Genomic DNA, 12,082 nt, shown 5'->3' with positions numbered 1-12,082 from the left:
TATGGGCAAATCAAAACATATAAGGGGGAAGGAAGTTAAAAGAAGACTCTGGATAGCACATTTGTGGATACAAATATCCATTATATTTCTACTGGAAGCTGAACAATTCATATGTATCAAAAATATATACATGAATATTATAAACTATGTTGTAAAAAATCATAATAAAATGAAAAAAATAAAAAAATATAAAAATAAAGATACAATAAAACAAGTATATACATCTGAATTATTACATTCAAAATGGAAATCTAAGGTGAAACTCCATATATTTTCATCTTTCTTACATACTGGTTTCTCATTTTGGGAGTGTGTGTAGGACAGACAAATGAGGGTACATACAGCCCAATATTAACACGTCACTCTTCTACAATATATTGGTAATTAAGTGCATAAGGTGGAACCCATTTCTACATGTGTATTTGTTCGCACTCCTCCCACTCATCTCACTCTCTATGATATTTCCACATTTTTCTACTTTTACGGGTTTTCCCATTAGAATTTTTCAAAAAGTTTTTAAAGTTTTTTAAGGTTTTTTAAAGGGGCCCCATGTTTAATACCAATATGAATGATTGGCCATATTATTTATACTGCTGATATTTGATATTAATACCCCTAGAGGACTGGTTTATATATATGCAATCTTTCGAAATAAATCCATTAATGGCGCCTTTATATGAATATTGGAAATTACATAGAAATGAAATGAGGAAAAGGAAGTGCGACATCCGTACAAGACTTTTTTACAACCACAATTAATCTTCAAAAAAACTCCACAGGTCAATATCCAAATTCAAACTCCAAGGTTGGAGTGTCTTTAGTTTATTTATCCAGAATGTTTCTCTCTGTGAGAGTTTTTTAGTTAAATCTCCTCCCCTCCAGTAGGGATCCACATGTTCAATGCCCACGAAAGAAAAATTTTGCCAATCAAATTGGTTGCAGGAATTACAATGGAGAGGTACTATATGTTTAGTTGATTTTTTTCTAATATTATTTTGATGTTCCAATACTCTTTCTTTAAGTTTTCTAAAGGTTCTCCCCACATATTGTTTCCCACATGGGCATTGAAGCATGTAGACTATATTCTTGGTGTTACAATTAATGTTAGATTTTATTTTAAATTTCTCTCCGGTTTTTCTTCTCCAAAGGCAGTTCTAAAAAAAATTTAAAAAAAATGTGAATTTCTACCTAGCATGCAGTAGAACTTGCCGAGGCCTGATACACCAGGATGGCTTCTAGTCCAGTAGGCCTCAACTTTCCTGAAACGGGCAGCACTGTCCAGGAAGAATACCCCATGACTGAACTAGTAGCTAAATCCATCAGAATTCCCAGTGACTTCAGAGAACAGCCTTACTGGAGTATAGGAATTGCAAACATTCAGTGGCCACCACATGCGACTTGTATAACATCATCTCTGTGATCCATATAAAAGATAATAAACGAAATAATTTTGTTCCTGCAGCTTACAAAATAATAACTACAGATCTCACACAGTGTACCGGGTGTTTGATGATATAAGTGAATGATATCTGCTCTATAACCAAACACAATGTTTATTAAACTTTGTCTCACCCAAGGAGATGAGGGGGTGGTGACTCTCCATCATCAGTTCCTTGTAAGTTTCATTTTGCCCTTTTAAATGCTTCCAAACCTACAAGAAATAACAGACAGTGAGATCCCAACATCTTTATCCAATCACATCCCTTGGTTTTACTCTATGATGACCCATTCCCAGCAGTCTCACCTCTTCAGTCAGCAGGTGGATGATCTGATTGGTCAGTTCCAGGATGTTCTGCTCATTGTTTCCCTCATGTACCAGTGAGGGACACACCGTGCTGGAGCTCTGGGTCTTGCAGGATCCTCTAAACACACAGGGATTGCTTCTCTGTATTGAAGGATCATCAGATCTCTTCACAACAATGTAATCCTACACATAAAGAAACATGTATTAGAAAGATCTCTCCTATAAGCCTATACTTCACTTGTTACACAGAACGTCACTTTGTTACCTTGGAGTTATTTATAATGTTGTTTCACTATCTTTTTCCTGGAAGGGGAATCACCTGAATCCTGCTAGTATGTGCTTCTACCACACACCTCTGTCACTGCTACCCCTGTCTGTGTGTGCGATGCCGGCCTTCTCCATCATAAAGTCCTGTATAGTGCACAGGGCTGAGAAATGATTCTAGGGCTACCTGTTTATAATCATGTCTTATAATACTCACATTTATACCGTGACCAGACTAACACCAAAAAAAATAAATTTCCACAAATCTCAGTATTGCAATCCAGCACCGCTAATGACCCACAATCCTATATGTTTTTATTTCTACATTGACACAGGGTCTAACTGGCTACTATAATAGATGTATTAATCACATGTTATTAAATATCTACCCAATATCTACTTCACAAATGTATCCATAATAAGTCTCAGAATATCCATGTTAAAGCACAGGATAAAAGTGTGTAGTTGCTGTGACATTCCCAGAATCCATCACCTCTCCAGTCAGCAGGTAGTTGACCTCCAGGGTCAGATCCAGGATCCTCTCCATCATCTGATTCCGGTTTGTGTTTGTCATCATTAAGCCAATCAGGCAGCCCGAGATACAATACAGATACAATAAACCCATTATTTACACAGCATATACCTGGGGCTATATATTTACCTCTTATACATTTTATATACATCATCATTTATTATTTATAAAGCGCCAGCATATTCAGCAGCCCTGCACAATGGGTGGACTAACAATCAAGATTTTATAACAAGGTGAATGGACGCACAGGAAGACGTTCTCCAGCGATCTTACAATCTACAGGGAGTGGGATAAAGTGACACAAAGTAATGGTAGGATATATAAGTAGTGTGAAGAAATCCCTCTTTTATTTCAATATTTCTTCCCTATTTATTCGGTAGAAGTACCGAACAAAGACCACCCCAATGGCTCATTAAACTTCAAAGCTTGATTCAACTGGGCAGCTAGCATTCGTACTACCGAACGCCCCGTGGCTGGGAAAACCGCGGCCATCTTTTTTCAGACGAACAAAGGCAGCGGGACTTGGTCGTCGACTGTCTGGAACTAAAATCGGACACTCGACTTCCCGAACACCGGTCTCAAACAAACGAACGCTGGATCTATATGTACCAAATAGCTAGAAGAGCGCTATTCGGTAAGTTTGTGCATACGAATGAGGGGAATAATCGCTGCTAAGAGCCAGGGGAATCCATTGGTGTAATTGTTCGTTTTTTTCCCTTTTTCTGAATAGACCGGCAAAACCACCCAAACTCCTGGAACTGTTTTGGGCAGCCAGCACACGGTTAGCCGGTCACAAAGGACTTCCACACTTTTTGAGAAGACCTGTACCGATCTGGGTGAAATTTGAATATGTTGGTCACCCAGATCGGGTCTATCAGGGGACATATTATTTGTGGGGATACCCAGTGTATAAAGAGGTGTTCTGAATGTTGGGCAAAATTGTAATTTTTCTGCCTGGAGATAATCAAGTTATTAATTTATCAGACTTGATTATCTCCAGGACTAGGGGAGGGAATTGTATGTTTGTGCTGGGTGTGTTTTATGTTTTTACGGTAACTGATTGGTTATATTATGTCCCTCCCTGTGGGATGTCCCCTTGCATGGGGACTTGCATAAAAGCTTGTGTGTGGTCATTAAAGCCAATTCTATTTGTACCCTTCTGTAACGGACGTGTTTGCCTAGTCGAGTGTCCGATTTCAGTTCCAGACACTCGACGGCAAAACACCGCTGTTCGGTAGTTTAAGATGGCCGCCGCCACGTGTTTGTTTCCCGAATGGCGGCCACCCAGAGGACAAAGCATACATTACATGGATTGCCAATTACAACATTGTTGCAACCGGTAATTGGAGGCACACTTATTCCTGGGTGGTCTGGTTGTTCGGTAGTTTCACTCAATATAATGCATGGAGTGATTCTACCGAACAATCAGTGAATGCTGCATACATATCACCCAGGTTAAACTTAACACATGAATACATATACAATATTACAGGCAGTACACTAGAATATGCTTCACAGTCTTAAAGGGACAGTAGTCCCAAAAGTCCCAATCTGTTCATAGCTGATGTTAAAGGGCCGGTAGCAGCAATATAAATTATTACATGCCCAAATAGAGTTTTTATAGAGCAATATGTCCAGGGGCCGTAGTCGCAAGGCAGGAGGCTAGCAACCAGGCCTCTCCAGTTCACAGTGGCGAAGCTGGTTTCGCCACACCTTCTTCTTGACTTCGGCTGATGTTTGGGGATTCGTATGCTTTATTAAAAGGAATTATCTTATAAAGCTATTTGTATTCGTATGGACTTCGTCTATTTCAACTACCGAACGGAGAGCTATATTCACTGATGCTCTGGCGGTTCGGGAGGAAACTACCAAAGGAGGTTTAAATATACTTGGTTTCCTTACAAGTAGGTTGCTAGAATAGTTTACGATGAAAGTCTAATTATTATTTTATTTTTTGGATGACTTGCAGGAGACCAAGGTGGGTTACCAAGGGGCCGGGAGGGAAAGCTTTTATGATTCTCTTGTTTAATTTGCTTTTTATTGATCAAGATTTAACAGAAAGTAAAGAGAGAAGATATACATGATACAGCAAAATTCATACCAATAATAGAAGTATACAGTTATTGTAGCTATTACTGTAGCGGAGCTGCAATAATAAATCCCAATATCTCCGCTGGTATAGAAGGTAATCCAAAGTAAAGCGCTGGAAAAGAAGGCAATATCCCAAATCCCCCAGTAACCGGATGAAACACAGTTCAGGGAGACAACTGTCAACTTTATTCACGGCTCCAGGAGTTAACTGACAATTTTATTCACGGCTGTTAGCCTATGCATGCGCTCTATTCTAAAACCCACCAAAACATTTTTACACCAGGTTAACACAGCTATTTCAGACAACCTTTAAATGTTCTGCAATATGACCTAAAGTGGCTAGGTTTGCCACAATGCTCCCCCAGAACCAAGCCGGCATACACAGTCTGTTCCCAACGGATCGGCTTGGGGATGTCCGGAGTACTGCCCATACAAATAGGGTTGCAGCTTTTTAAGGACCCACCCCACGCTGATCTCTAGGACACGGCTGAAGGTCCAGGTGAATAAAACCTGGAAGTAGGTATGTTCATGTTTTCCCTGTGCCCGTCTGGGCGATACCAATAAGGTCTGTTCCCTGCAGTATAACTGGCCACGCTACCTGAGCCTCAGAGTGATCGGATGGAGCCATGGTGTAGGCCTGCTGTCGAGTAACAACAGGGTATGCTTCTTGGACGGTGGGTTGGGAAACAAAGGCGGATGTGAGCTCCCCCAAGTCGTTGCCCAAGATCACATCAACTGGCAAATCCTGCATAATCCCCACCTCCACATTCCCATGCCCCACTCCCCAATCCAAATGTACCTTGGCAGTGGGGACTTTGTAAATTGCTCCCCCTGCCACTCGTACGGCCACACAGTCCCCAGTGAGATTGTTCTTTGGAACCAGATGATTCCGGACCATAGTCAAGGTGGAACCAGAGTCACGTAATCATTGTATACTCTTTCCCTCCATGTGTACCACCTGGCGGTGCCCCTGTCTGTTGTCTGAGGAGGCTTGTACGGGGTTCACTTCGTGCAGGGTTCCCAGGGGTTCTTCTACGAATATGGCTGTCGTGTGTGGGACAAAGAGTTATTTTTGGTAACAGTGTACTGCAGCTCGGTTATGGGGTGGTGGCCCCTGGTTATGCCAGGTTGGTCGGTTCCTGTTCCGTCAGCAATCTCTTTTAATATGTCCTTGCTGGTTGCAAGTATAGCAGCGAGTTGGCGGTCGTGTATTGTACCTGGGAGGGTACGAGTTGTTGCTTACCCCTGGTCGTGGATGGGCCGAAGTGGTCACTGCTGGAAGAGGGGCGGTAGATCCATAAGCGAACCGGTGTTGCCTGTGATTTGTACCGACATCACATCGTGTAGTATCCCCAGGGGCTCTTCAGTCTGATTAAAAAGTATCTCCTGAGTTGCTGGCTCCACTTGGTAGTGGTGGGCGGCTGCTCTTGGTGCTGGATTCTGCCGTACCTGGCTCCATGCTTGGAGGCTCCGGTTCTGGGTACACTCTCTCGCAATGTGGCCCCATTGTTTGCACGTATGGCACTGTATATTAGCTCTGCCATTATACCTGGAGGGTGGAGTGTGCCCCCCCCGGGGTTGGCCGGAATGGGTTTGCTGTAGGTGCAGTCGGGGTAGCTGTATGAGGTTGAGCGGTGGGTCGAGGGTACCCTCGGTTGAGGTTACCGTTATGCCTCCTGGCGTCATAGTGCTGGTCTGCTAGTCTTGCAGCTTCTGTTAGGGTGAGGGGTTTGCTCTCACCCTTTCCTGTGCCTCTGAGGACAGACCATTGAAAAACTGTTCTAACAGCAGCAATTGCCGTAACTCCTCCATGGTGATTGCTTGACTGGCTTGTATCCACCACTGGGAGGCTTGGTCCAGTTTGTGGGCCCACTCTGAGTGGGAATCTTTCTCTGGTTTGCGCAACCCTCGAAACTTGCGCCGGTATGTCTCTGGGGTAAGGGCGTATCTTTCCAGTATAACCTGTTTTACCCGGGCATAATCTTTACTGTCCTCCCTGGGTACAGCCAGATAAGCTTCCGCTGCCCGACCTGACAGTTTGCCTGCCAGTAAAGGTACCCACACTGCCTGCTCAAAATCATGCAAGTCACATAGCCTCTCAAAGTCTTGTAGATACCCATCAATCTCGTCTTTCTCTTCACAGAACATTTTTTTTTTATTATTTATTTATTTTATTTTTTTATATATAATCTTTATTGAAAAGTTTCCCCTTCTTTTCTCCCCCCTTTTTTCTTTTTTTTTTTTTTTTACATGCATTATTACAAACAGATACGAAAACATAAATTAAACATTCAACATTTACACATTAAGAATAAAATGACATAGGGTATGTATAAATATTATTACAGTTCAATCATAATTTGGCAATTTTCATTCCGAAGAGGATGAAGTTAAATATATGTAATAAGTTCTAAGGGCCCTTTCCTTTTCTTTTCTCTTTCCTTCCTACTTCCTCTTCTCCCTTTTTCCCTCAATACCCCTTTACTCATTCCTCTTAGTTTTAAATCCCTTCCTTATATATTTCTGCGTTGCCCTGAAACTCCCATCTACCCTAGTCTTATGTTAACAAAACCTAGAAATAGGAAAAAAAAAAAAAAAAGACACTCTCGCCGAGGGTTGGTCCCGAGTCAATCTTAAGAACCCGAGAGGCAACACTCATCAGTCATTCTATCTACTAATCAGGTTCCATATAACCACGGATATCCTGAAAGTGAATGCCCAGGGTTCACCCCCCAACCATAGTTCCATAGCATAAGCATCCCAGTGTAAATTAAGACTCATTTCTTCTATCTAGTTTTATAATCCATTTCTGCCATTGTTCAATGCGCGTATTAAAGTAGTATTCTTGCCTTAATATCCCTATTTCCATTTTACAATTATTCAAGACCTGCTGTTTTATCGGCTCCCAAGTCGGGGAGTCTGGAATTTTCCAGAATCTTGCAAGAGTAGCTTTAGTTTCTATGAGAATATGGATTATTAATTCTTTTTTATCCTTTGGAATTGTAGGCCAGCCCAGATGTAATATCATAGAACTACAGGTATAATCAAGGTCTACCTCTATTGCTTCCCTGCAGAATTTCGCTACCTTTTGTCATAATGGAGATATAATCGGGCATGACCACCATATATGAACATAATCTGCTCTCAATGAGGCACATCGCCAGCAGGAATATTGAGATCCTGGATATATTTTTGTTAATTTAGCTGGGACGTAATGCCATCTATTGATAACTTTATAATTACTTTCCGTTAGATTTAGGCAGTGCGAGGCTTTCATTACTGCTTTATTGGCCTTAAGCCATTCATCTCTCGTAATTGTAATTTGTAAGTCTCTTTCCCATGCTTTTAGGGCTGGGAATTCAGGGATTGATTTATATTTACTAGAAATTTTTAAGCTTTTGGAAACTAAATTTTTGTTATGTCTGGTGTTTATCAAATTTAGGAAAGTTTGTAATTCCTCAGGAATCTCAGTTATTCTATGTCTCATTAGAAAATGTTTTATCCTTAAATACGCAAAACTTTCTCTATAGGAAAGCGAAAAAACTAGTTTAATCTCCTCAAAAGGTCTAATTTGTTGCTGTTGGAATAGCTGGTCTATTCTATTAATACCTTTGCTTAACCATGGATCTAGATTTAAATCCTCAATATTATTGGACAATACATGCAGGGGTAAATCCATAATAATTTTATCTTCAATTTTGAGTCTTTTTTTCCAAATTCTCCATTGATCCAGTGTAACGGACCGTTTCACACACACGAGGATAAAACCCAGTTTAGGCGATAATCCCCTTTCCAGATGCACAGGCAGCTACTGCAAACACCATTCTCCCGACTGGAACCACACGAACACTGGAACAGCTGAACAAGAAAAGCAGACATCGGCTTACACTCTTGGCAGTCAGCATACAATCCCATTCCCCCAAAGACCGAGACGACACATCGCTTTGAGGGTTAAGCAAGACTCTGGACTGGGACACCCAGTCTGGCTTTTATTACAACCAAGTACATACAGGACACTCCCAGGGGGAGGATGAATTTAACCAATCACATGGATGTACCTCCCACACATTTCCTCCCCTTAGATTAGCACTTAACATAATTATACCGTACACCTTTTTCCCCAATTCCTGGATGTACCCCAAATACATATGCTACACCTCCAAAACAGGTATCCCCTGATAGCCCTTATTCAGGGGGACACATATTCAAGAATCAGGTCATTCGGATGAATGGTTCGGGAGATATGAGGTTCCAAAGATTTGACCGACCGCATGGGTAAAGTATCCGAAAACAGTTCCATGCATTTTGGCCCTGCGGTCGGTCACAAACAAGTGAATGAAACAGACGAATTACTTGGGTTATAGAGACTAAGGGGGATTCGCATGAATCCCCTAGTTCGTATGTTTCTTTCTACCGAACGGTGGATCATTCGGTAGTTTCTATACGAATTTCTGGGAGTATGGAGGTCTCAGCTGTGTTTGCCTAGTCGAGTGTCCGATTTCAGTTCCAGACACTCGACGGCAAAACACCGCTGTTCGGTAGTTTAAGATGGCCGCCGCCACGTGTTTGTTTCCCGAATGGCGGCCACCCAGAGGACAAAGAATACATTACATGGATTGCCAATTACCTGTTTGCAACATTGTTGCAAACGGTAATTGGAGGCACACTTATTCCTGGGTGGTCTGGTTGTTCGGTAGTTTCACTCAATATAATGAATGGAGTGATTCTACCGAACAATCAGATGAATGCTGCATACATATCACCCAGGTTAAACTTAACACATGAATACATATACAATATACAGGCAGTACAATAGAATATGCTTCACAGTCTTAAAGGGACAGTAGTCCCAAAATGTCCATCGCTGATTTTAAAGGGCCAGTAGCAGCAATATAAATTATTACATGCCCAAATATAGTTTTTAAAGTGCAACATGTCCAGGGGCCATAGTCAGCGGGCAGGAGGCTAGCAACCAGGCCTCTCCAGTTCACAGTGGCGAAGCTGGTTTCGCCACACCCAGTAAATTAGCTAAAATTAAACCCATATCATCTCTCTCATACTTAACTATCCTAAAAAATAAAGTCGTCAAATCCGGAACTGCAGCTTTCCTAGCCTCAATTTTTTCCCATGATTCACCCCTAGAGCTCTCTTTCATAGAGGAAATAACATGCGCCAATGAACAAGCTTCATATATGTCCGTAATATCAGGGACTCCCATCCCTCCCAACTTAGGCTTTAAATTCAAAATTTTTTTATTAACCCTGGGTTTTTTTCCCCCAACCATATATATTTATCTAAAGCAGATTGAATCATCATAAGCCATGGTTTAGGCATTTTCAATGGTAACATACGGAATATATAACTCCATCTGGGGATCAAATAAGACTTTACAATGTTAATTCTACCTGTCCATGATATCTCTGCTATTCTCAAGTCCTTCAGTTGTTTATTAATTTGCATCATTAGAGGTAAAACATTGTATTCCAAAATCCTAAAAGGATTACTGGAGATCTTAATGCCTAGATAGATAATACATTTTTTTGCCCATTCAAAACTATATTTCGCTTTAATATGTATTTTATCTTCCTTCTTTATATTTTTAGCAAGAATAGTTGTCTTATCTACGTTTAACTTAAAGTTGGAATAGTGCCCAAATTCATAAATCACCCTTAACAGTTCATCTGTTGATATTATAGGGTCAGATACAGTGATTAGCACATCGTCTGCATAAAGTAAAGTTTTAAGTTCCTCTTGGCCTATTGTTATTCCCTTTATTTTCTCATTAGACCTGATGTCACAAATCAAGGGTTCTATATATATCAAATATAGCAATGGGGACAGGGGACACCCCTGTCTTGTCCCATTTCTTATGTTAAACCACTCAGAAGTTATACCCCTGCCAATTGTTCTTGCCATTGGGTAGCTATACAAGGCCATAATAGCGCTCAGAATCCAGCCTTCAAAACCAAAAGCCTTCAATGCCTCCCAAAGGAAGTCCCATCTGACCCTGTCAAAGGCCTTCTCCGCGTCCAATGACAGGACCAGCAATGGAGTACCTGATTCATGAACGTGTTCCAAAATGTCAATCACTGTCCTTACACTATTGTTTGATTGTCTATCCTTCATAAATCCAACCTGGTCTCCATGAATTATGGACGGGAGTACTCTTTGTAGTCTCTTTGCCAAAATACTTGCATATATTTTTATATCAGAATTTAATAAGGATATAGGACGATAATTCCCACAATGTTGCAAACAATGTTGCAAACAATGTTGCAAACGGGTAATTGGCAATCAGTGTAATATATTCTTTGTCCTCTGGGTGGCCGCCATTCGGGAAACGAACACGTGGCGGCGGCCATCTTAAACTACCGAACAGCGGTGTTTTGCCGTCGAGTGTCTGGAACTAAAATCGGACACTCGACTAGGCAAACACCGCTGAGACCTCCATACTTCCAGAAATTCGTATAGAAACTACCGAATGGCCCGCCGTTCGGTAGAAAGAACCCCACAAACAAGGGAATTCATTCAAACCCTCTCCAGGCTCTATAACACAGGCAATTCGCCTGTTTCTATTCCCTTGTTTGTGACCGACCGCAGGGCCAAAATGCATGGAACTGTTTTCGGATACTTTACCCATGCGGTCGGTCAATACTTTAAAGTCCCAGAACTCCCGAACCGTTTATCCGAATGGGCTGATTTTAACGTATGTTGTTCCTCCAGACTAGGGCTATCTGGAGATATGGATTTGTGGATGTACCCCAAGTATTTAGGGTACATCCAAAACTTGGGTAAAACTATGTCCCTGTTAATTGTGTTAACAGATATGTTGGAGGGAGGAGATGTGTGGGTTGTACCTTAAACTGGATTGGTGTACTGTAAACCCCTCCCTTGCATGGGGTAATCTCATATAAGCCTGTGTGTGAATAAATCAGTGTTGTTGCTGTTTAACCCTGAAGCTGGAGTGTGTCTCTTTCTTGGGGGAAAAGGGGACTGTATGCCGACTGCCAGGAGTGTAAGCTGTTCGTATTGCTTTTCCTATTCGGCTGCTTCCAGGGTTCGTGTGTCTGCTGTTCGAGAGTTGGTGAATTCGTGCAGTTTGGGAGTTCGGGAAGTTGGTGCTTATAGCAGCTGCTGGTCGCTCTAAAGGGGATTATCGCCTAAACTTGGTTTTATCCCCTTTTGAGCAAAACGGTCCGTTACACATGGTATGGGATCTTAAGCTTTACTTGGCTGACGATTGAAGCAGTAATAGACTTTGAACTGGGAGGAGCATCCTGCGGTCCGTGTGCCATCACATACTCCTGCACATCCGCCATCAGTACTGTAACGGAGCTCCGTGTACCCCGACCGAGTACCCTCCGTTGATGGATGCTCCTAGCGCTCTCAGAGGACTCCAAGCACTGCAGACGACACCACAACCACCGCAGGCTCCACAACCGCCGTAGCTT

At 41.8% G+C, this 12,082-nt stretch overlaps 1 protein-coding gene and 1 pseudogene across 1 annotated transcript in view; one reads left to right on the top strand and one right to left on the bottom strand.

The window, feature by feature from the left end:
* Positions 1–1,923, bottom strand: part of LOC134575172 (oocyte zinc finger protein XlCOF6-like) — a 29,317-nt pseudogene extending 27,394 nt beyond the window's left edge.
* LOC134575157 (zinc finger protein 665-like) overlaps positions 1–12,082 on the top strand; it is a 400,405-nt gene that overhangs the window by 263,939 nt on the left and 124,384 nt on the right. The gene's annotated exons all lie outside the window — the stretch shown is intronic.

This window comes from Pelobates fuscus, chromosome 10 (genome assembly GCF_036172605.1).
Source record: "Pelobates fuscus isolate aPelFus1 chromosome 10, aPelFus1.pri, whole genome shotgun sequence".
NCBI lineage: Eukaryota > Metazoa > Chordata > Amphibia > Anura > Pelobatidae > Pelobates > Pelobates fuscus.
The sequence above is the reverse complement of the archived record's forward strand: the minus strand, read 5'-3'. Positions and strand labels throughout refer to the sequence as shown.